The 27,454-nt window shown below is 34.8% G+C and overlaps 1 long non-coding RNA gene across 1 annotated transcript; it reads left to right on the forward strand.

Moving 5' to 3' along the window:
• Positions 1–5,078: 5,078 nt before the first annotated feature.
• Positions 5,079–27,023, forward strand: LOC117315689. Its single transcript, XR_004529744.1, has 3 exons — positions 5,079–5,182; positions 26,435–26,540; positions 26,737–27,023. It is a non-coding gene; the product is annotated as an uncharacterized LOC117315689 (long non-coding RNA).
• The last annotated feature ends 431 nt before the right edge of the window (positions 27,024–27,454 follow it).

Consider the following 27,454-nt stretch of genomic DNA (forward strand, 5'->3'; position numbering starts at 1 on the left):
TCCAATATTAATCTGTTAAAATTCTACCGTTTGCTCCTTTGCTTGTTTGTTTTTCCCTCAGACTACGATACGTATGCGATATTATGTAACAGAAAGGAGTAATGTAATGTAAAATACCCTGCCAATGTTAGGACTCGAACAAGCAACCTCTTGCTCTCGGGGCAAACATGCTACTATTAGGCTAAAGGGAAAATCTCGCTAGCATGAGCTAGTAAGGTGACCTATAGGTAGCATACTACAGTAGGACAGCCTGGTCATGGGCTTTTTGTTTAGCAGTTAACTCCTTATTATGATATGCTTAACAAATAAAAAATACATGTATGTTATAACTGGTATATTGTGAAGTAGTATATATAGGCTTCAACTTTTTTTTTAAAGAAAGAAAATTGATTGGTTCCGGATTTTCAAATTTCGGATTTTCACTTAAAAACGTAGATATATGTTTTGTTTTTTTTTCAATTTTGAGATCTGTTACAATGTAAATGTTTTATTCCACCTGGGGATCTGTTACAATTTAAGATATTTGTCTAAATTCCAAGTTGTGATCTGTGATAATATATATATATATATTTTCACCTTGCGATCTGTGACAATTTAGGTATATGTTTCTATTCAACCTTAGGATATATGGCAATATATATCGATATATGTTTTTTTCCTAGGGATATTTGACAATGAAGATATATGTTTTTTTTCCATCTGGGGATCTGTCACAATGTAGATATATATTTTAATTCCACCAGGGAATTCTGTGAACATATAGATATATGTTTTTTTTTTTCATTTGGGGATCTTTGACACTATATACATGTATAGATATATAGAGAATACATGGTCAGTGTCAGTGCCTTGGCGAGCCACTTTTGTCTTTCTGTCCCGAGCCAAAAATACAGCTTATATTTTAAGACACTGACCATGTATTCTATTTATCCTGCAACAGTCATCAAAATAGTCATCAAAAATAATCATTTTGAAGTGAAACGGTGTCAAAAATGACAGAAATATGTTCGTCTTTTAAACGCAGTTTCACTTTGAAGTAGGTCAGTCGAACTGACGCACATGCTAAGATTCCAAAATACAACTGCTTTCAGTCACTGCCGTATACAGCAAAAATATATACGGTGGGTGTATTCCGACAATGCAGTGGCAGTTGCAGGATAAATGGTTATATTCCGCATGGGGATCTGTGACAATGTATCACAGTCATGCCCCACAACCTGACTTATCAACCTTATCAATAGTGGGGTCATTGCGCATCAGGATAAACAAATAAAATGCTGTGGGCTATTACGCGTATGACTGCAGAAGATGGTTATTGTCAAATGATGTTAAACCTTTCTTTATGTCGTAATTGCGATATATCTATCTCGGTATTACGACAGTGTTTCCTTAATCATAACATAGATATTTCGTAATATATCGTAATGTCGTAACTACAATATAGCTATCTCGGTATTACGACAGTGTTCCTTAATCATAACATAATTATTTCGTAATATATCGCAATGTCGTAATTACGTTATAGCTATCTCGGTATTACGACAGTGTTTCCTTAATCATAACATAGTTATTTCGTAATATATCGTAATGTCGTAACTACGATATAGCTATCTCGGTATTACGACAGTGTTTCCTTAATCATAACATAATTATTTCGTAATATATCGTAATGTCGTAATTACGTTATAGCTATCTCGGTATTACGACAGTGTTTCCTTAATCATAACATAGTTATTTCGTAATATATCGTAATGTCGTAATTACGTTATAGCTATCTCGTTATTACGGCAATATTTCCTTAATTAAAACATAGTTATTTCGTAATATATCGTAATGTCGTAACTACGATATAGCTATCTCGGTATTACGACAGTGTTTCCTTAATCATAACATAATTATTTCTTAATATATCGTAATGTCGTAATTACGTTATAGCTATCTCGGTATTACGACAGTGTTTCCTTAATTAAAACATAGTTATTTCGTAATATATCGTAATGTCGTAATTACGTTATAGCTATCTCGTTATTACGGCAATATTTCCTTAATTAAAACATAGTTATTTCGTAATATATCGTAATGTCGTAACTACGATATAGCTATCTCGGTATTACGACAGTGTTTCCTTAATCATAACATAATTATTTCTTAATTTATCGTAATGTCATAATTACGTTATAGCTATCTCGGTATTACGACAGTGTTTCCTTAATTAAAACATAGTTATTTCGTAATATATCGTAATGTCGTAATTACGTTATAGCTATCTCGTTATTACGGCAATATTTCCTTAATTAAAACATAGTTATTTCGTAATATATCGTAATGTCGAAATTACGTTATAGCTATCTCGGTATTACGACAGTGTTTCCGTAACTGAGACATACCTGTGTCGTAATATATCGTAAGAACACATAAAATGAGCTTGCTTTCATACAACAGTTCATGTGCTGTCATGGAACAGTTGTTGGGGTTACATAGTACCTATATCAAGGAATATGATGCATTATGCACGTAGCCCTTGTGAGGTCTGTCTTGTAATGCATCTGAAATATGCATCAATTGTTGAATTCTGTTCAATTGTGAAGTACTCAAGTCACTTTTGACAAACCGTACAAAAAGAGCTTGTCTTTAAAATGATATCCTCCGGTAAATCTATTTGGTTATCAGCTGTTTAAAACGTTTAACCGCAGTGTAAATACCACATCATGTAAAAATGTAATTTGCAACAGAAAGAAAGTGTTTGCGTCTATAAAATATTTCAGCTTAGTGACCAAACTTTCCTATCATTATTGGGTTTAAAAAAAAACAAAGTTTTTATGTGAATTTGGGTCGCCTTGCCTCGTGACACCACGATATGACTTATCAGCAGTGAAGTCATGACGCATAAAGTATATATATGATGTGAATTTCGACACGTATGACGGACGAATGGACGGGAGGAATGTTCACCCAATATGACGCCTGTTTAACACCTGATATGGCGCATGAGGAAAATCGTGACAGCGTGTTTTTGCTTACAAACCACGGTATGTAACTGCTTCCACGGCCTCTGATAGGTTGTCTCTGACCCAACAAAACTCTGATAGGTCGTCGCTGACCCTAATAGCCTCTGATTGGTTGTCGATGACCTTAATAGCCTCTTATTGGTTGTCTCTGACCCCAACATGCCTCTGATTGGTTGTCTCTGACCCAACAAGACTCTGATTGGTTGTCTCTGACCCCAACAAGTCTCTGATTGGTTGTCTCTGACCCCAACAAGACTCTGATTGGTTGTTTCTGACCCCAACAAGCCTCTGATTGGTTGTCTCTGACCTAAGTATATTTTTTGTAAGATGTATATGACTATCAACTGATACTGGCGTGATGAAGGGTGTTTACTCCATTGTCTATTTATTTTTATAATTTCCATATACACTTAACAGAGAAATTCACCTAAAGTGCTCGTCATTAACCACTAAACCAGACAGGTTTTAATCTGAATTTGTCTTCAAGTCCACTTTACCAATCATTATATCCAAATTCAACCTTGTTGTTCAGGTGCAAAAAAAAAAAAAAAAAAAAAAAAAAATAAAAGATTATGATCATAAAAAAAGGAAAGTTAAATGATGAACAGAACAAAAATACTGTCAATTGTTGAATGTTTTACGGGGTTCACACCTCATGACGTGGGCTGTGTACATGAACCGTCCTTTAAGTTACCTGTACCGTCCTATAAGTTACCTGTAATCGTTGTATAATTTACCTGTAATCGTTGTATAAGTTACCTGTACCGTCCTATAAGTTACATGTACCGTCCTATAAGTTACCTGTACCGTCATATAAGTTACCTGTACCGTCCTATAAGTTACCTGTAACCGTTGCATAAGTTACCTGTACTGTCCTATAAGTTACCTGTACCGTCCTATAAGTTACCTGTACCGTCCTATAAGTTACATGTATCGTCCTATAAGTTACCTGTACCGTGCTATATGTTATCTTTACCGTCCTATAAGTTACCTTTACCGTCCTATAAGTTACCTGTAACCGTTGTATAAGTTGCCTGCAACCGTCCATAGGCTACCTTTTACCGTCCTACAAGTTACCTGTAGCCGTCGTATAAGTTACCTGTTACCGTCGTATAAGTTACCTGTAACCGTATAAGTTACATGTACCGTCCTATAAGTTACCTGTAACCGTTGCATAAGTTACCTGTACTGTCCTATAAGTTACCTGTTCCGTCCTATAAGTTACCTGTTCCGTCCTATAAGTTACCTGTATCGTCCTATAAGTTACCTGTAACCGTCCTATAAGTTACCTGTAACCGTCCTATAAGTTACCTGTAACCGTCCTATAAGTTACCTGTAACCGTTGTATAAGTTACCTGTTACCGTCGTATAAGTTACCTGTTACCGTCGTATAAGTTACATGTAACCGTATAAGTTACATGTATCGTCCTATAAGTTACCTGTAACCGTTGTATAAGTTACCTGTACCGTCCTATGAGTTTCCTGTAGCCGTCCTGTAAGTTACATGTTCCGTCCTATAAGTTACCTGTATCGTCCTATAAGTTACCTGTACCGTCGTATAAGTTACCTGTAACCGTCCTATAAGCTACCTGTAACCGTTGTATAAGTTACATGTAACCGTTATATAAGTTACATGTACCGTCCTATTAGTTACCTGTAACCGTCGTATAAGTTACATGTAACCGTTATATAAGTTACATGTACCGTCCTATTAGTTACTTGTAACCGTCGTATAAGTTACATGTAACCGTTATATAAGTTACCTGTACCGTCCTATGGGTTTCCTGTAGCTGTCCTATAAGTTACCTGTAGCTGTCCAATAAGTGCATTATTTCGTGAACCTATTCCATAGTTTGACGGCCACAGATATGCTGGATATATATGCAGTACACAAATAACATTAGATGCTAACACAACTGTGTTTTAATATATATGATACCAATCAGTCGTTAAGTAATACAAAACTAGGACAAGCAACATACCATTCTTACATCATCATTATTTAAACAATTATGGAATTCCGAAAGTTGATATAAATAGAAGTATTTCCTGTATTCTAAATATAGCAATAACTCATACTTCCATATTAATGCTTTAGCAACAGTAAATAGTCGTCACTCACTGGGGATTCCATGCTATCGATCATCTCGTAACTCGGTTGTTGGTGAATATCGGTAAGAATGTTTTCCCGTCATTATTATATACTACTGATTGCAAGTTATGTGTCATTTGACGCATAGCTCGATAAAATATATATGTAAATGTTCAAATCACTTATTGTGTGTAAATAACCCTTAAAGATTACTTGTAGACCCTTAGTCCTCTAAGTTTACAGTTACTCTACATGGAGATTACTAGTAGACCCTTAGTCCTCTAAGTTTACAGTAACTCTACCTGGAGATTACTAGTAGACCTTTAGTCCTCTAAGTTTACAGTTACTCTACATAGAGATTATACTAGTAGACCCTTAGTCCTCTAAGTTTACAGTTACTCTACATGGAGATTACTAGTAGACCCTTAGTCCTCTAAGTTTACAGTTACTCTACATGGAGATTACTAGTAGACCCTTAGTTCTCTAAGTTTACAGTTACTCTACATGGAGATTACTGGTAGACCTTTAGTTCTCTAAGTTTACAGTTACTCTACATGGAGATTACTAGTAGACCTTTAGTCCTCTAACTTTACAGTTACTCTACATGGAGATTACTAGTAGAAACTTAGTCCTCTTAGTTTACAATTACTCTACCTGGAGATTACTGGTAGACCTTTAGACCTCTAAGTTTACAGTTACTCTACAGGGAGATTACTAGTAGACCCTTAGTCATCTAAGTTTACAGTTACTCTACATGGAGATTACTAGTAGACCCTTAGTCCTCTAAGTTTACAGTTACTCTACATGGAAATTACTAGTAGACCTTTAGTCCTCTAAGTTTACAGTTACTTTACATGGAGATTACTAGTAGACCCTTAGTCATCTAAGTTTACAGTTACTCTACATGGAGATTACTAGTAGACCCTTAGTCCTCTAAGTTTACAGTTACTCTACATGGAGATTACTAGTAGACCTTTAGTCCTCTAACTTATCAGTTACTCTACATGGAGATTACTAGTAGACCCTTAGTCCTCTAAGTTTACAGTTACTCTACATGGAGATTACTAGTAGACCCTTAGTCCTCTAAGTTTACAGTTACTCTAAATGGAGATTACTAGCAGACCCTTAGTCCTCTAAGTTTACAGTTACTCTACATGGAGATTACTAGTAGACCCTTAGTCCTCTAAGTTTACAGTTACTCTACCTGGAGATTACTAGTAGACCATTAGTCCTCTATGTTTACAGTTACTTTACATGGAGATTACTAGTAGACCCTTAGTCCTCTAAGTTTACAGTTACTCTACATGGAGATTACTAGTAGACCCTTAGTCCTCTAAGTTTACAGTTACTCTACATGGAGATTACTAGTAGACCCTTAGTCCTCTAAGTTTACAGTTACTCTACATGGATATTACAAATAGACCTTTAGTCCTCTAAGTTTACAGTTACTCTACCTGGAGATTACTGGTAGACCTTTAGTCCTCTAAGTTTACAGTTACTCTACCTGGAGATTACTAGTAGACCCTCAGACCTCTAAGTTAACAGTTACTCTACATGGAGATTACTAGTAGACCCTTAGTCCTCTAAGTTTACAGTTACTCTACATAGAGATTACTAGTAGACCCTTAGTCCTCTAAGTTTACAGTAACTCTACATGGAGATTACTAGTAGACCTTTAGTCCTCTAAGTTTACAGTTACTTTACATGGAGATTACTAGTAGACCCTTAGTCCTCTAAGTTTACAGTTACTCTACATAGAGATTACTAGTAGACCCTTAGTCCTCTAAGTTTACAGTTACTCTACATAGAGATTACTAGTAGACCTTTAGTCCTCTTAGTTTACAATTACTCTACCTGGAGATTACTAGTAGACCTTTAGTCCTATAAGTTTACAGTTACTCTACATGGAGATTACTAGTAGACCTTTAGTCCTATAAGTTTACAGTTACTCTACATGGAGATTACTAGTAGACCCTTAGTCCTCTAACTTATCAGTTACTCTACATGGAGATTACTAGTAGACCCTTAGTCCTCTAAGTTTACAGTTACTCTACCTGGAGATTACTAGTAGACCCTTAGACCTCTAAGTTAACAGTTACTCTACATTGAGATTACTAGTAGACCCTTAGTCCTCAATAAGTTTACAGTTACTCTACATGAAGATTACTAGTAGACCTTATGTTATCTAAGTTTACAGTTACTCTACATGGAGATTACTAGTAGACCATAAGTCCTCTAAGTTTACAGTTACTCTACATGGAGATTACTAGTAGACCTTAGTCCTCTAAGTTTACAGTTACTCTACATGGAGATTACTAGTAGACCCTTAGTCCTCTAAGTTTACAGTTACTCTACATGGAGATTACTAGTAGACCCTTAGTCCTCTAAGTTTACAGTTACTCTACCTGGAGATTACTAGTAGACCATTAGTCCTCTATGTTTACAGTTACTTTACATGGAGATTACTAGTAGACCCTTAGTCCTCTAAGTTTACAGTTACTCTACATGGAGATTACTAGTAGACCCTTAGTCCTCTAAGTTTACAGTTACTCTACATGGAGATTACTAGTAGACCCTTAGTCCTCTAAGTTTACAGTTACTCTACATGGATATTACAAATAGACCTTTAGTCCTCTAAGTTTACAGTTACTCTACCTGGAGATTACTGGTAGACCTTTAGTCCTCTAAGTTTACAGTTACTCTACCTGGAGATTACTAGTAGACCCTTAGTCCTCTAAGTTTACAGTTACTCTACATGGAGATTACTAGTATACCCTTAGTCCTCTAAGTTTACAGTTACTCTACCTGGAGATTACTAGTAGACCATTAGTCCTCTATGTTTACAGTTACTTTACATGGAGATTACTAGTAGACCCTTAGTCCTCTAAGTTTACAGTTACTCTACATGGAGATTACTAGTAGACCCTTAGTCCTCTAAGTTTACAGTTACTCTACATGGAGATTACTAGTAGACCCTTAGTCCTCTAAGTTTACAGTTACTCTACATGGATATTACAAATAGACCTTTAGTCCTCTAAGTTTACAGTTACTCTACCTGGAGATTACTGGTAGACCTTTAGTCCTCTAAGTTTACAGTTACTCTACCTGGAGATTACTAGTAGACCCTCAGACCTCTAAGTTAACAGTTACTCTACATGGAGATTACTAGTAGACCCTTAGTCGTCTAAGTTTACAGTTACTCTACATAGAGATTACTAGTAGACCCTTAGTCCTCTAAGTTTACAGTTACTCTACATGGAGATTACTAGTAGACCTTTAGTCCTCTAAGTTTACAGTTACTTTACATGGGGATTACTAGTAGACCCTTAGTCCTCTAAGTTTACAGTTACTCTACATAGAGATTACTAGTAGACCCTTAGTCCTCTAAGTTTACAGTTACTCTACATAGAGATTACTAGTAGACCTTTAGTCCTCTTAGTTTACAATTACTCTACCTGGAGATTACTAGTAGACCTTTAGTCCTATAAGTTTACAGTTACTCTACATGTAGATTACTAGTAGACCTTTAGTCCTCTAACTTATCAGTTACTCTACATGGAGATTACTAGTAGACCCTTAGTCCTCTAAGTTTACAGTTACTCTACCTGGAGATTACTAGTAGACCCTTAGACCTCTAAGTTAACAGTTACTCTACATGGAGATTACTAGTAGACCTTTAGTCCTCTAAGTTTACAGTTACTTTACATGGAGATTACTAGTAGACCCTTAGTCCTCTAAGTTTACAGTTACTCTACATAGAGATTACTAGTAGACCCTTAGTCCTCTAAGTTTACAGTTACTCTACATAGAGATTAATAGTAGACCTTTAGTCCTCTTAGTTTACAATTACTCTACCTGGAGATTACTAGTAGACCTTTAGTCCTATAAGTTTACAGTTACTCTACATGGAGATTACTAGTAGACCTTTAGTCCTATAAGTTTACAGTTACTCTACATGGAGATTACTAGTAGACCTTTAGTCCTCTAACTTATCAGTTACTCTACATGGAGATTACTAGTAGACCCTTAGTCCTCTAAGTTTACAGTTACTCTACCTGGAGATTACTAGTAGACCCTTAGACCTCTAAGTTAACAGTTACTCTACATGGAGATTACTAGTAGACCCTTAGTCCTCTAAGTTTACAGTTACTCTACATGGAGATTACTAGTAGACCTTAAGTTATCTAAGTTTACAGTTACTCTACATGGAGATTACTAGTAGACCTTTAGTCCTCTAAGTTTACAGTTACTCTACATGGAGATTACTAGTAGACCTTTAGTCCTCTAAGTTTACAGTTACTCTACATGGAGATTACTAGTAGACCCTTAGTCCTCTAAGTTTACAGTTACTCTACATGGAGATTACTAGTAGACCCTTAGTCCTCTAAGTTTACAGTTACTCTACCTGGAGATTACTAGTAGACCATTAGTCCTCTATGTTTACAGTTACTTTACATGGAGATTACTAGTAGACCCTTAGTCCTCTAAGTTTACAGTTACTCTACATGGAGATTACTAGTAGACCCTTAGTCCTCTAAGTTCACAGTTACTCTACATGGAGATTACTAGTAGACCCTTAGTCCTCTAAGTTTACAGTTACTCTACATGGAGATTACTAGTAGACCCTTAGTCCTCTAAGTTTACAGTTACTCTACATGGATATTACAAATAGACCTTTAGTCCTCTAAGTTTACAGTTACTCTACCTGGAGATTACTGGTAGACCTTTAGTCCTCTAAGTTTACAGTTACTCTACATAGAGATTACTAGTAGACCCTTAGTCCTCTAAGTTTACAGTTACTCTACATGGAGATTACTAGTAGACCTTTAGTCCTCTAAGTTTACAGTTACTTTACATGGGGATTACTAGTAGACCCTTAGTCCTCTAAGTTTACAGTTACTCTACATAGAGATTACTAGTAGACCCTTAGTCCTCTAAGTTTACAGTTACTCTACATAGAGATTACTAGTAGACCTTTAGTCCTCTTAGTTTACAGTTACTCTACCTGGAGATTACTAGTAGACCTTTAGTCCTCTAAGTTTACAGTTACTCTACATGGAGATTACTAGTAGACCCTCAGACCTCTAAGTTAACAGTTACTCTACATGGAGATTACTAGTAGACCCTTAGTCCTCTAAGTTTACAGTTACTCTACATAGAGATTACTAGTAGACCCTTAGTCCTCTAAGTTTACAGTTACTCTACATGGAGATTACTAGTAGACCTTTAGTCCTCTAAGTTTACATTTACTCTACATGGGGATTACTAGTAGACCCTTAGTCCTCTAAGTTTACAGTTACTCTACATAGAGATTACTAGTAGACCCTTAGTCCTCTAAGTTTACAGTTACTCTACATAGAGATTACTAGTAGACCTTTAGTCCTCTTAGTTTACAGTTACTCTACCTGGAGATTACTAGTAGACCTTTAGTCCTATAAGTTTACAGTTACTCTACATGGAGATTACTAGTAGACCTTTAGTCCTCTAACTTATCAGTTACTCTACATGGAGATTACTAGTAGACCCTTAGTCCTCTAAGTTTACAGTTACTCTACCTGGAGATTACTAGTAGACCCTTAGTACCTCTAAGTTAACAGTTACTCTACATGGAGATTACTAGTAGACCCTTAGTCCTCTAAGTTTACAGTTACTCTACATGGAGATTACTAGTAGACCTTAGTTATCTAAGTTTACAGTTACTCTACATGGAGATTACTAGTAGACCCTTTAGTCCTCTAAGTTTACAGTTACTCTACATGGAGATTACTAGTAGACCTTTAGTCCTCTAAGTTTACAGTTATTCTACATGGAGATTACTAGTAGACCCAGACTCCCATCTGTCTACAGTTACTATACACCTACTCGTTCGCCATTGTTTTCTATTCTCCTCCATTTCTTGGCATATTAAGATCTAAGAACCATTTACCCAATTTTATTTCTGAACTGCAGAAATTTCATCGTAAGGTCTATACACTATTTCTTTAGAAATTCATTACAGATACTCTTAAAAAGCAGTAGAAGGATTAACTATTTGATACCAGTATGTAGTCGTTATCATGGAGGATAATGTTCTTATATTACTGGACTTTACCCTTGACTGGATATAATTTTACATCCGGTACAAATGAATGGCATCTTTCTATACGAAATACTAAGGTTAGATTCCAATATATATTCAAATAAAGGGCAGAGTCAAATGTCATAGAAATTAGGGGTAGAATCCAATATCACAGTAAATCAAGGATAGAGTCCAATATCATAGCAATTTAGGGTAGAATCCAATATCACAGCAAATCAAGGGTAGAGTCCAATATCATAGCAATTAGGGGTAGAATCCAATATCACAGCAAATCAAGGGTAGAGTCCAATATCATAGCAATTTAGGGTAGAATCCAATATCACAGCAAATCAAGGGTAGAGTCCAATATCATAGCAATTTAGGGTAGAATCCAATATCACAGCAAATCAAGGGTAGAGTCCAATATCATAGCATCTAGGGGTAGAATCCAATATCACAGCAAATCAAGGGTAGAGTCCAATATCATATCAACTTTAAAGGAATAATACAGTATCCTTTGAAAACAAGAGTATTAACCAATATCAAATCAAATTGAGAGTCCAATATCCTTTCATGTTAAGGGTAGAGTCGTAAGGCTTGCCTTATTCTACACGTAATTTATATCCTCGATTTTAGACATAGACTCCAAGTTTAAAAAGAAATGTAATACTAAAAATTTTAAAAATACAAAATTGATTGAATTAGAAGTCAAGTACATGTAGATAGACTGAGTTTTATTTTCTAATTCCCATATGCTACAGTACACCTATGATCCCAGTCATTATTGACGCGTCGGACCTAACCGCTCTCAAGCTTTATAGATACATTTTACAAAGTGAACCTATAAGGGAAGTAACTCTGATTAGAATGCTTATAATTAGGCATATCTATATATCAATAAATTCCTATTTGGGGGTGTATAAATGTCTTTTGTACAACCTATGTCACATTTTTTACCACGGATATATTGCATATACAATTTAAGTGTCGTTTAGAGAAATACACTTTTTTTTTTGGTTTTAGGGCTGTTACGACATAACGAAAATGGCGTCAATCACACTTATTGTACAAACTTCTAGAGGGAAGACCTTTACTATCGAAGCCGATCCGGTAGGTAGAAGTGCTGCGAAAATTACAGAGAAAACATAATTTTTTTTTCTCTTTCACTTTTTTAATTGTCAGATTTAAGGATACGTATATATATATACATGCACCTTATGTCGCGTATGGTCGTTGTATAACCAAGAACCGATGATTAAACGAATGAAAAATGTTTCTGATTTTACACAGGATGATAAAATATCAACGCTTTTCGAAAAAGTATCTGAAGCGACAGGAACAACTAGGAATGAAATAAGGTTGGTGCATAGAGGAAAAACATTTGGGCCAAATGATCCTGCCAACGGGAGGACACTTTCCTATATTGGTATGATGGACAGAGCATTCTTATATCTGATTTCCCATGAAGTGATAGGTGGCCTACGAAATGTTAATAAATGAGTTTTTCATCATGAATAAATTATAATTGATATCTGAATTCGATGCCTGATTTTTTAACTTGTTTTTTTTGTTTTTGTTTTTTGTTGTTGTTTTCTTGACTTCCTTAATTAAACATTCGTTACAACTATTAAATAACTGAACTTGTCTTTATTTAGCAACCAATTCTAAATAATAACCTTCAATAAATAAGTACGGTGGAGAAGGTTAATGATTCTTGGCCCAGGAATATTATTAATAATCCTATGTAACCTAGAACACGTATCCTATACCCAAGAAGCCACTCATTTTCTGCTGGTAAAGAAATGTAGATTTTTACCTATGTATGTTGTATCAATAAGTTTTGGAATATCAACAGAAAAAGGAAAGAAAATATACTCGTTAAGTAAAATCGTGAAAATATCATTTTTAAATAATGTCTTTCTTTGTGTCCTTGAGCCCGTTCACAATGCAAGAGAGAGAGAGAGAGAGAGAGAGAGAGAGAGAGAGAGATTTCAAATGTTCATCACATCCCGTACTCGATTGTTTTGGCACTTGAAATCTCCTTGAGTCATGTATAAATTGCTGAGTATGTAAAATATGATTTGTTCCAAAATTGTTACTGTTAAAGGTACAAAACTGTTTATACTAACGTAGCATATAATTTCTGTTAATATGGTATATGTATATGTGTCACTTAACGAGTTGTTGTATATGCTATTTCTTAATTATGTCTCGTCTCATCTTGATTGTACAATGTAGGTCAGACCTAAAGGGCTAAATGGTTGGTAGACATTTCCTAACGCCTATCAAAACATTTAAAGTTTGAATCGAACGAGACATACTTCAAAGCTCTGTCTCGATACGATTTTGACATACTTACCTAAGTTACTGGTTAATGTAAACCGACATTCGGTTTCGATTCCATTAAAGAAAATTCTCTGTTTTGTGTGTTAACTACACATGCTACCGTGCATGTGCACTAGTGTACAAAAAAATCGACGTCGATATGTTAACTAGGATTCACCACAACAATGTCTTTGTAAACTTTTCATCTGTTAATCACTATCAATAGATAAAATGGCAAGATAATATTGTTGATATTATATCATAATGATTACAGGTTAATATCATCTTTCTACTTTCGGTTTCTATTCAATGAAATACTGTCATATGTGTGTGTGTGTGTGTGCATTTGTGTAAAATACTGCCAGTCCGACCTCAATATGTTAACTATGATTCGATAAAACATTGTTTTGGTAATTTTTTCATCTGTCTATCACTAATAATAGAAATAAATAGCAACAATTAGCAATAATGATCTTTGATATCATAATACACAATCATCTAAAATAACCTGGAGTGGGGAAACGAAAATGTCCTGGTTTTACTGTTTATCCTTAAGGTGGCGATATAGATTTTTCCGTAAACATCGCCAGTTATCAGAACAAAATATTGTTGCTCTGAGCTCTGATGTAGGAGTCGCACCTGGCGTTGATCATTTTGGTCTCCTGTTAAATCTCACTCTAGCGGAGGATCTAAAGGTTGAGACCCGTAGTTCAGTAGACATCAAATATACGTATCAATTAATGACAGTTTAATTTCACAGTTAAACATGAATCTTTTCATTTTCCTGTTAAATAAGACGTAAGCTGTTCTACCTTGGATAGCAGAGTTACTCAAAACAACAGTATATGTACCATTATAGTTAAAAATAGACCAAGGTAACAGAATTGATCTACCAAATCAATGGGAATACCATTGTAAGTCCAACGTTCAATAGGATAAATCATATTACTTTTCCTAAACATTTCCAGTTTTTTCCAGCTACCTCAAAATCCCACTGTGAAGGAATACGAATACAAAAAGTCATTAATGAATCAAGAAAACAAATCGACACAACGATTCCTCTTGGGGTAATCACATGTAGGCCAAACATTACCAATATTTTACTATTTAACTCTACGATTTGAAGTTGCTGTAATATATCTAATAATGTCTAAAATACGACCTCGGACTCAAGACCTCCATAATTTGAGCCACAACCTTTTATGAGGTTTACTATTAAAAGCCTCTCTATAATCATTAAACACATTTTGCTAATCTATAAAGTCTTACTAATCAAGGTATTCAAAACAAAATATGCATCTCTAGTCCCACGTTTAGGCCGAATCCCAGACTAGGAATTAGTAATTACATTTCCACTTTCGCTCCACATCAATAACAGCTTATTTAGAAGAGAAGTAAAAAGCTCTATTACTTATTTATTGTTATACTTCTATAGTTGTTGACACAATTTTCATTACCTTTCCTCTTTACATGGGCAAACACACCCTGCGCTCAGATGTTTGGAAAATATACTACACAAAAGATAGTATTAAAAAGTTTTAATAAATTAATAAAACTGGTGCGAATAGATAAGTGTATTTGGTAAAACACATGTTGAGCAACAACTTTTGATAGCAATAACTAACTTCTGGAGATTAAATACAACATCGAGATCAGGAGAGACACTTATTTTTATCGTATTTACAGCATCAGTCTAAATAGGTCAGACAGATTATATACAGATAAATTCATAAAATATTTAAAGAAATCGTCAATTGACAAATTGCCAGGAATACCAGACATGCGTTTTTGAAATGTTGGTAGAAGACTTCATTTCATTTAGGTGATCATCATGTCAACCTCCATTTGGAGGTAATTACGGGCTCTATGCCGAACAAACTTACATCTATTAAAATGATTAAGTGCAGTTTTTTTTTTCAATTTCTACATAATCGCTTACATCCTGAATCGAACCAATGTTTTACTCTTTGGATTTTTGAAGATGATACTTATGACAAGAGCAATCGCAGCTCATAACAGCTCTTCTCGGACAGAATGAATAATATCTGAAAAAGTTTCCAGACAACGATCTCTCCAAGAGGTATTGACAAAATCGCTAAATGAGTTACTAAGCATAAATACATTGTCATTGACAGATTTTTGATTTTTCCTTTTCAATACCAGACCAATATAAAGACGTTATCGAATAGGGGTTACTATCATTACAACACAGCTTTCAATGTTAGCAATAATGGCGTTGGTCAGAGTACTCATTACACCAACCTCATAACTATCGAACAGATCCATAGATTCACTGTTACAGAGTGTGCAGACTTGTTGTTTTACATAACTTCAGAAGGCGATGACAAAATGTGATAACTTGAGAGTCCTGAGACTGACGATTACTGGGTATTTCACTGTTATAAGACACAATATTGTCAATGATTCTGTGTACACTTTAATGAAGAATAGTATGGGGTAGATAATCAGGTATGTTACTCATTCAACTATCTGATTCGGTCAATACAAAGACATGACCAAAAGAACAGAATCTCCCAATACTACTTTCAAGCAGGTCAAAAATAACCTCTTCATAAACATTATTAAATGTGGAATTTTCAGCAGGTAAGTAAGTTAATGGAATCAATCACTCTTTTTAGTCAGCAAATAGGTTACCTTGTATTCTAATCTAAACAAGGTTATCAACTACAAAAGCCTCTAAATTGATATAATCCTTAAGGCAATATTTTAATGAGCAAACAATACTTCCACCTTTACATTTATCTCTGTGAAAAGGCGGGAAACATTCAAGCTCTCTTACAGTAAAATCGTCAACATCATCCACCAACACGGAGTTAGGCATACGATGTCATATGCATTAAATAATAAATAAGCATGATGTTCATACTCCTCTTGACGTTCCAAGAACTTATTCTAAGTGTATGAAATGTCCTCCCTGACCCCTCTAAGCCAACAAATCTTACTGCAGTCTGATCTTAATTAGAATCCAGCTCGGGTTCTTATCGGCTTGTATTGGTGGGCGACATGTCAGAATACATATCTAATACCTCTCTGGCATCTGCGAGATGTTCCGATACTGATTCCACATTACTAGCCCCGGCACTACTGTGTTCCTCAAGTGACATCGTAGCAATTGCTAGACATATTAAGCGGATAAGGTGCATATATCAACAGACTAGAGCTTACCCCGTCGCCCCTGCATTCCTCAACTGGCATGGTCACACTGCACACTAATATACATTTTGTATTCCATTTCTTATTTCCACAGATCTTGCAAAACATTATGTGTTCGATTTTCCTTAACTATGCGCATAAGCTATATTTTGGAAAAACAATGCACGGCTAAAATGACTATTGCACGGTCACGCGCGAACTATTGAACACCTGTGACGTTTCGGAATTTGGTCACGTGCGAACTTTTGAACAGATGAGACGTTTCGGAATTTAGTCCTACAATTTCTAGCGCTTAAGCCACTCAGATGTCAACACTGCCAGACGACAATCATGGCAACGTCTAGGCTTCTTGAGTCCAGCATATTTGGCCCTTGGTACAGGTAATCGAGCGATGCTCTATTGCACTCGGCCTTCAACCTCGTGCAATAGAACATCATTTGGCGGTCATGAAACTTGGCAATTTGGTCATGAAAATTGAAAGTTAAATTTTTGCGGGTTAAAATTTGGCGGTTTCCCTTAACTCTAGGGTTTTAATTTGGCGTTGTTTTACCTACCGGTATATATAGATAATTACAATATGTCCTTACAATCGATCCGCTATCTCGACACCGGAAACTATTACCAAAACTGGTCAGACGAATACATCCATATTCCTGTAGATGTGCTAAATTAGTGTTTATATGAGTATGTATACAAGCAACAGACAAAGACGGTTTAATCAACGTACAGGTAAGTTTAAAAATATGTCTACAGGTGAAGTGTTAGCATCAGTTCATTGAATGGTATGGGTATTAGAAAACATTTTGATGATCATAAGTTCAAAGGTCAATGTCATAGGTCTATCAATACAGACTTTTATAATCTTTTTTAATCGTTCGCTCCATTCCACGCACAGTTAGTGCGTCACGTAGGTCATCGTCGTCAGGGCTAGCTCTTCTCAATTACATATTATCAGAAAATGTGTTAAGGTCACCCTTCCAAATCGATAATTCCTGTTCCTACCCCACTATCTCTCCCCTCCATAGCCGTTACCCGTCTGTCACCTCTCCTCTCCATATTCCCTTTGTCACGTCCTCCCCTTCCATTGTAGTTTTCCATCTAAGGATTCCTTCCCCATATCTGTGAAATAAATGTATTCCATCAATAGACCAATTTAAATTCTTTGTCAATTGAATTATTTATATCTTGCCATCCAGTTGGGTAACTCTGAATGACATTACAACGTGTACAAAGTAAGCCCAATCTTATTGTTATTTAGCTGCTAATTGAATTTGCATAATTGTAGCATTGTGTTACATGTTGTGAAGGTTTGGGTTCTAAAATACAGATAGACAATATACAACCTCAATGTTTAAATGACGTGTCAGAAAAGTATGACACGTGACTAATAAGCACCAACTATTGGTTGTTATGGGATCGTACGACACTAGAAAATCTATCCTGTCTCCATAACACCAGTGTTTACAGCACTAACAATAGGACATCCTATGAGATACCTATATCTACCTGTGTATAAAGAGATCCTAAATTGAATTTTTAGCAAAATTTAACTACCTGTGTGTTAATTCTTCTGGGAGACTTCAACTTTCCGTGTAAAAGCTAATCTGGTAAGTTAACATGCTTAATATTGGTATAGTTTACATATTTAATCAGTTTAATGTGACTGGAATATTTATAACAAAACATTCATGTAAAATGAAAGTTTCTGTTTTAGTTATATATACAAATATATGTATATAACACACTTAATTGAAAGGGTAAATTGAAATCACCAAAATGTCTGCCTCAGTCTCTCCGTCCGTTCAAACTTTTTGTATTGGATATCAAGCTCAGTTGTTCAAATTCAAATCACAAACTCAGAGACAAAGTTCAAGGGCAAAGGTAACACTTACCTGCCTTAAAATAAAGTTTGTAAATAAGGCTATCTCATAAACCCCGAAACAGATTTAGCGCATATTCACACCAGAACAATCAGGCCATAAAGGTCTACATTTGCTTACATTTTGATTGCAATTATAACCCATGAAGTTATGGAGAGGATATAATGGAATAAGTTATGTCTGGACAACATGCTAGTATCTGCGAAGCGATTTCAATTCAATAAAACTACATATAAAGGTTAGTGATCATAATCTGGATGTGCAATCATTTTCTTTTTAAAGAATTTTAAAAATTGTGTAATGACCAATAAGTCATCAGTCCTTTTTATTAAAACTCTGTCAAGTGGTGTAACTTATTAATACCTTTAATCTGAGTGACGTATCGAGTGCTTCCATAGCCATTTTTATGGGGAACAAAATAGAGGATTTTGATAGGCTAAGATATATTAATGAGAGTAAGGGCAATAAGGGCATTAGTAAGGCATTAACTTACACTTTTGATTTGTAAGGAACAAAGGGCAAAATAACATTTATATTTTAGTACATGAAAGAGAAGATTGATCTGATAACAACACTTACACTATGGGGTGGGTAAAATTTGGTTATTTCGATAATGCTTTTGGAACATGCCATTATGAAAGTGAGGTCAAATAATCAAACATAATGATAGATTCGACACTTTGAAAATGTTACCCCACAAAGACTTAAAACCAAAAAGTTGCAACATGTTTTTCTCTCATTTCTGTGAAACATAAAATCTTGATGATTAGCCTGTTTGGCTGACCACAAAAGTTGACTCTGACCTTGGAATAATGAACTGATCATTGCACTAACATTTTGGTGATCATCAGTTCAAAGGTCAAGGTCACAGTTCTATAAATTTATTGTTTAGATTATTTTGAACGACCATAACTTCAGAATCATTCTCTTCACTCCATGTCCTCTTTGAGCTTCGTTTTGGTTGGGGATAACCTTTCTCAATAACATGTTATAAGAGAAAGTTTCAAAGTCAAGACCTCGCTATGAGGTTAAAAGTAGGCCAGAAATAAATATCTCAAATTGAGTAATTTTTAACATGAAAGACCATGATCGACAGATTGAATGCTTAAATTGCATTGTCATCGGATGAAAAATGAAGATATGAGGTTTTGACAAATGCGAAGTTTTTCCTGCAAGAGTTAAAATATCTACAAAATGCACTTTAAATGTTTCGTCTCCTTTAAATACGATTCTTTCTGTTCACACTTTATGAAAAATAGACTCTTTTGAAGGTGTGTGCTATGTTTCAAGGTCAAATCATCAAACATAACACAAATGTGGCACTTAGAAAAGTGTTTTTCCGGAATAATTAAGAAATGTCAAGATATATGAGAAATACAGTATAAGTAAAACACGTATTAAAGCTACCGTCAGAACTTTTTTCCCGATTTTCTTTGTTATAATCTAAATAAAATCTAGTTGTTTTCTTTTATGTTTCTCTCTGAAACACTGACCAATTTGACATGCCTGCAGCAACAGAGCAATAACTGAACTATCTAAAATTATAACGTAGCGTACGCCTTCTTATCGTAAAATCATTTGCTGTTGTCAAAACAGAATCACTTCAAACAGTAAACACCACCCGATTACCTGTAGCTGATCATCTCCTAAAACATCATTTTGTAAATATCGGTAATAAGGAAACATTGTTTTGAATCAACAAGTCACAACTATCACGTAAAAGGACGCTAATCTATGTAGATTATGTTAATTCATATAAATGCTTTTTCTTAAACATCTTTTGGGATCACAACTAGACGTGTAGTACATCAAATTAACTGTTATTAACAATGGCCAAAAACGTACAGTTACTCTACCTGGAGATTACTAGTAGACCTTTAGTCCTCTAAGTTTACGGTTACTCTACATGGAGATTACTAGTAGACCCTTAGTCCTCTAAGTTGACAGTTACTCTACATGGAGATTACTAGTAGACCCTTAGTCCTCTAAGTTTACAGTTACTCTACATGGAGATTACTAGTAGACCCTTAGTTCTCTAAGTTTACAGTTACTCTACATGGAGATTACTAGTAGACCTTTAGTCCTCTAAGTTTACAGTTACTCTACATCTAGATTACTAGTAGACCCTTAGTCCTCTAAGTTTACAATTACTCTACATCTAGATTACTAGTAGACCTTTAGTCCTCTAAGTTTACAGTTACTCTACATGGAGATTACTAGTAGACCCTTAGTCCTCTAAGTTTACAGTTACTCTACATGGAGATTACTAGTAGACCCTTAGTCCTCTAAGTTTACAGTTACTCAACATGGAGATTACTAGTAGACCCTTAGTCCTCATTAAGTCTACAGTTACTCAACAAAGTGTATATGGTTTGGAACTAAAAAATTAAGTACGGATAGGATATGTGCTAATAATAACCTTTCTTGGTCAAATGAACCATTCACTTTCCTAGGAGTGAAATTTAGTCCGAATCTGTCAGAGCTTGCTGACTTGAATTACTGTGACAAACTTAAAGAAATTAAAACTCTCATTCACATATGGTCAAAGAGGTGTCTTAGTCCAATAGGTAGAATTACAGTTGTTAAAAGCATCATTCTTTCTAAATTAACACATCTATTTATAAGTATTCCAAGACCTGATAAGGACTTTGTAAAAATCCTAGAAAGACTTTTATACAATTTTATATGGGGCAGGAAAAACGACAGAATCTCGAGAAACCTGATAGTTCAAAATTACAAAGATGGCGGTCTTAAAATGGTTCAAATTGATGCTTTCATTAAATCCATGAAACTATCCTGGATAAAACGCCTGTTAACAAATGAGAATTCATGGACCTACCTTTTTGAAGAAGTGATTGGCGAATCAAAATTTACTATTATTTCATATGGGGCGGACTATTGGAGAAAAAAGTCGAAATCTATTAAAAATCTGTTCTGGAAAGAAGTCCTTGAAAATATACATTGTTTTTTGTACCTTCCATGCAACGAAGAAAGTGTTTTGTATCGTCCCTTGTGGCACAATCCAGAAATAAAGATTGATAACAAGACCTTACATTTTAAACAATGGTCACGAAAAGGGATATGTTATGTGTATGACTTATGTAATGACCAAGGTAAATTAATTGAAAACTATGAAGAATTTTGCGAAAAAGTTTCTTTTTCACCAATACTAACTCAGTTTTATGGCATCAGGAATACCATTCTGTCTAAATGGCCTTTTCTGAGAAATTATAATTCCACTATTATACTTCCACATTGTCAAAAGTACATTTATCACATCTTAACAAATAAACAACGAGGACTCTCGATATATAATATTTTTATTAAAGATTTAACTACAAATGATAAATACAAAGTCAAATGGTCACTTGAACTTGAGTTGGTGGAAAAAGAGGTGGGAAAAGATTAACTTTATAATATTTAAGTTAACCTCGGACTCAACACTTCAATGGTTCCAATACCGAATTACTCACAGAATCATTAGCACAAACAAATACCTGCATATGATAGGTGTAATTAACTCGCCTGTATGCTCATTTTGTAAAGCTAATATAGAATCAATAATCCACTTGTTTTGGGAATGTACTCTTGTTACAAAATTTTGGCAAGAATTCACCACATGGGTAGAAAACAAAACCGGGAAAACTCTGAGTTTGATTAATTCAGATGTTATCCTTGGGAAAACGGACAACGAAATAAACAACATAAACTTAATTATTGTTTTAGCAAAATTGCACAAATACAAGCAAAAGTATAAAAATCATCTGCCTGCTCTATTTATATTCAAAATGGAACTGGAAAAACATTACAAAATTGAACAGTACATTCATAGGAAAAATATGACTGTCCAAAAATTTGAAAAACGATGGGTTGATTTGAAAGCACTTGTAACGTAACAAATCAAAAAAAGAAAAACTTGTTATTGTTACTTTTAGAACTCTATTACTGTTAAAGTATGAGTCTGTGCATGTAAGAAGTCTTTATGTATGTTTTTTTTTTCTTTGTATATCTACATGTATAAAAAGTTTTCTTCTGAACTAATATGGCAATATCCTTACCTGAGGTATACCACAAATAGCTATAGCAACACAATAAAAATATATATATATATATATATATAAAAGAGCATGTTCTATCAGCCACATTACACAATGAGATACTATGATATCGTGATGAACACTTTCATTTTATACGATTGCACGATTTAATGTATTGGGACGAAACTGCATCTGAGGTATACTTCATGTATTTATGAGCGAATTTTTTATTAAGCGTATGAAAAGTGTAATTGTTGCAATTAAATATACACCAATATTATGTATTGCTACGTGTATGCATATGTATGGAAGAAAATAAAAAAATTTGAAAGCTAAAAAAAAAAAGTCTACAGTTACTCCACATGGAGATTACTAGTAGACCCTTAGTCCTCTAAGTTTACAGTGACTCTACCTGGAGATTACTAGTAGACCCTTAGTCCTCATTAAGTCTACAGTTACTCTACATAGAGATTACTAGTAGACCCTTAGTCCTCTAAGTTTACAGTTACTCTACATGGAGATTACTAGTAGACCTTTAGTTCTCTAAGTTTACAGTTACTCTACATGGATATTACTAGTAGACACTTAGTCCTCTTAGTTTACAATTACTCTACCTGGAGATTACTGGTAGACCTTTAGACCTCTAAGTTTACAGTTACTCTACATGGAGATTACTAGTAGACCATTAGTCCTCTAAGTTTACAGTTACTCTACATGGAGATTACTAGTAGACCTTTAGACCTCTAAGTTTACAGTTACTCTACATGGATATTACAAATAGACCTTTAGTCCTCTAAGTTTACAGTTACTTTACAGGGAGATTACTAGTAGACCCTTAGTCCTCTAAGTTGACAGTTACTCTACATGGAGATTACTAGTAGACCATTAGTCCTCTAAGTTTACAGTTACTCTACATGGAGATTACTAGTAGACCTTTAGACCTCTAAGTTTACAGTTACTCTACATGGAGATTACTTGTAGACTCTTAGTCCTCAATAAGTTTACAGTTACTCTACATGGAGATTACTAGTAGACCCTTAGTCCTCTAACTTTACAGTGACTCTACATGGAGATTACTAGTAGACCCTTAGTCCTCTAACTTTACAGTGACTCTACATGGAGATTACTAGTAGACCCTTAGTCCTCTAAGTTTACAGTTACTCTACATAGAGATTACTAGTAGACCCTTAGTCCTCTAAGTTTACAGTTACTCTACATGGAGATTACTAGTAGACCTTTAGTCCTCTAAGTTAACAGTTACTCTACATGGATATTACTAGTAGACCTTTAGTCCTCTAAGTTTACAGTTACTCTACATGGAGATTACTAGTAGACCTTTAGTCCTCTAACTTTACAGTTACTCTACATGGAGATTACTAGTAGACCCTTAGTCCTCTAAGTTTACAGTTACTCTACATGGAGATTACTAGTAGATCTTTAGTCCTCTAACTTTACAGTTACTCTACATGGAGATTTCTAGTAGACCCTTAGTCCTCAAAGTTTACAGTTACTCTACATGGAGATTACTAGTAGACCCTTAGTCCTCTAAGTTTACAGTTACTCTACATGGAGATTACTAATAGACCCTTAGTCATATAAGTTTACAATGACTCTACATGGAGATAACTAGTAGACCCTTAGTCCTCTAAGTTTACAGTGACTCTACATGGAGATTACTAGTAGACCCTTAGTCATCAAAGTTTACAGTTACTCTACATGGAGATTACTAGTAGACCCTTAGTTCTCTAAGTTTACAGTTACTCTACATGGAGATTACTAGTAGACCCTTAGTCCTGTAAGTTTACAGTTACTCTACATGGAGATTACTAGTAGACCCTTAGTCCTCTAAGTTTACAGTTACTCTACATGGAGATTTCTAGTAGACCCTTAGTCCTCTAACTTTACAGTTACTCTACATGGAGATTACTAGTAGACCATTAGTCCTCTAAGTTTACAGTTACTCTACATGGAGATTACTAGTAGACCCTTAGTCCTCTAAGTTTACAGTTACTCTACATGGAGATTACTAGTAGACCCTTAGTCCTCTAAGTTTACAGTTACTCTACATGGAGATTACTAGTAGACCCTTAGTCCTCTAAGTTTACAGTTACTCTACATGGAGATTACTAGTAGACCTTTAGTCATCAAAGTTTACAGTTACTCTACATGGAGATTACTAGTAGACCATTAGTCCTCTAAGTTTACAGTTACTCTACATGGAGATTACTAGTAGACCTTTAGTCATCAAAGTTTACAGTTACTCTACATGGAGATTACTAGTAGACCATTAGTCCTCTAAGTTTACAGTTACTCTACATGGAGATTACTAGTAGACCTTTAGTCCTCTAAGTTTACAGTTACTTTACATGGAGATTACTAGTAGACCCTTAGTCCTCTAAGTTTACAGTTACTCTACATGGAGATTACTAGTAGACCTTAAGTTATCTAAGTTTACAGTTACTCTACAAGGAGTGATTAAATGAGTCTTATACGACTATGTGGCTAAACGACTAGCTATAACATTGATAGCTTATCAATTGACGGGTTGATTTAGTATTAACAGTTATGCCGTGTGCAATTGTTTCATTTTTTTTTAATTTTCGAACAGTTTTTGTGAAATTAAATTGTATTTTTCTGATCATTTAAGGTTTTTCTTCATCACCAATATCTTTTTTTTTGTAATGTTTGTATAGCTATCAACTGATACTGGCGTGATGAATGGTGTTTGCACCATCATCAATTTATTTTAAAGATTTGCATATACATTTAACACAGAGATTCAGCTCAAGCGCTCATCATTGTCCACTAAACCAAACAGGTTTAATCTGAATTTGTCTTCAAGTCCACTATACCAATCATTATATCTAAATTCAGCATTGGTATTGAGGTGAAAAAACAAAACAAAACAAAATTGTGTCAGATTTATTTATTTACTTTTTTATTTATTATGAGTATTAAAAATGAAAGTTAAATGATTAACAGAACAAGAATACAGTCAATTGTTGATTGGTTTACGGGGTTCACACCTCCTTTTACTGCCATGGGCTGTGTACAGGTGTCGCAAAATCATAGGTATAGTACAGTATATATCACCGGTTACTAACCCTGGCTGTTGTGGATTTAAAAGTAAATGAATTTCGTACTCTTTAATCGCCCAGTAACCAGCCAGGTTCCTTTTGAGGCGGATAGTCCTTGTAGTAGCTTGTGACTACCTCACTGAACAACATACGGGAGGCCCATCACATGTCATCCAGAGCAATAAGGGTAACGTGTCTTGCCCAAGGACGCAACCACGACAGTACCAATTTGTTTACCAGCTTCCCGAGAAACATAAACAAACGTTGTTAGGGGAAAAATTACCGGCGCACTCGTCGTATGATTTTATGCTCATAAATATAGTAATACGTCTGACTGAATGATTGTGAATAATTATGGGGAAAATATATACGAAAAAATAATCTGCAGATAAGGGAAGAGTCCAATATATCAAATTAAGGGTAGAGTCCAATATCTCATAAAATAAAGGGTAGAGTCTAATATCATATAAAATTAAGGGTAGAGTACAATATCTCATAAAATAAAGGGTAGAGTCTAATATCATATCAAATAAAGGGTAGAATACAATATCCTCACAAATCAATGTTAGAGACCAATATTTAACATTTACACATGTATTTCAGGATTTATATAAGTAATAATAAAAAAAATAAAATAAATAAGAACTGATTTAATTGTAAGGCATGTTTTATGTATCATATTATATACCATTAGTATATGACGCATTATTTTTTTCATCACAGAGATACAGCGTATACCATTTAATTATCTTGCTGAGAAATGCTCTCATTTTGTATTTGTAGGACAGATCAGAGATTTATTTCTTATTTCAACGGGACAAAAATGGAGAGAATCACAATTTATGTGCAAAGAGGCAATGGGAAGATATTATCTGTTGAAACCCATCCAGTAAGTAGAAGTGCTGTGAAAATTAAAAGATAACGTATTTTCATTTATCTATTTATTTATTTTTGTCAGGTGAAAGATACACTACTACATAGATACATTTAGAAATAAACACCTGTCTCGTTTGGTCATGGTAAATCAATAATACTGTATAACCAGGAACCGATAATAAAGTTAAACTATTTCTGATTTCATACAGGACGATAAAATATCAACACTGTTCGAAAAAATAGCAGACGTGACAGGGGAACCTGTACAATATACGAGACTGCTGTTTGGCGGGAAGCAATTAACGACAGGGGATGCTGTCAAGGACGAAAAATCACTTGCTCACCATGGTATACAAAACCGGTCTATATTACATCTGATATTCAGTTACCCAGGTGGCGGGCCATGCAATTACAAACAGAAGTCTGGGGACATTTAAGAAATGTGTAAAGTTGTCTTTCAGATCCTGAATAAATTATAATTGATATCTAAATTCGACATTTGACTTCGTGTGTGTGTTTTTATACTCCAATAACAGTTAAAACAGATAAATACCCATCGCATGTCAGTCGTAACAGGACCAAGGCTATATCTTGACATCAATACAAAACACAAAAATAAGATTTCTTCGTTTTACCCAAATAAAAAGACTCGCTCTTTCATTATACAGTGAGAAGTTCAGTCACCTGATGGAACTCACACAGCAAAATAGTTTACTATATGTTACTACCAGTGACTTCATCCCCTCAATCACTCATTTGAAGATCAAATGGTGTGCAATTTATATCAAATTAAAGTTTGAAGTTTTTTCTATCGGATAAATGTTGTTATTGTAAAGATTTAACGGTAAACAAGAGCACACTGGTACTCGAAAGGAGGTAATCCTGAAATTTACAGTGGACGGATGAACCCCCACGTACCTGGGGAAT

The sequence above is a fragment of the Pecten maximus genome, chromosome 17 (assembly GCF_902652985.1).
Source record: "Pecten maximus chromosome 17, xPecMax1.1, whole genome shotgun sequence".
Taxonomy (NCBI): Eukaryota; Metazoa; Mollusca; class Bivalvia; order Pectinida; family Pectinidae; genus Pecten; species Pecten maximus.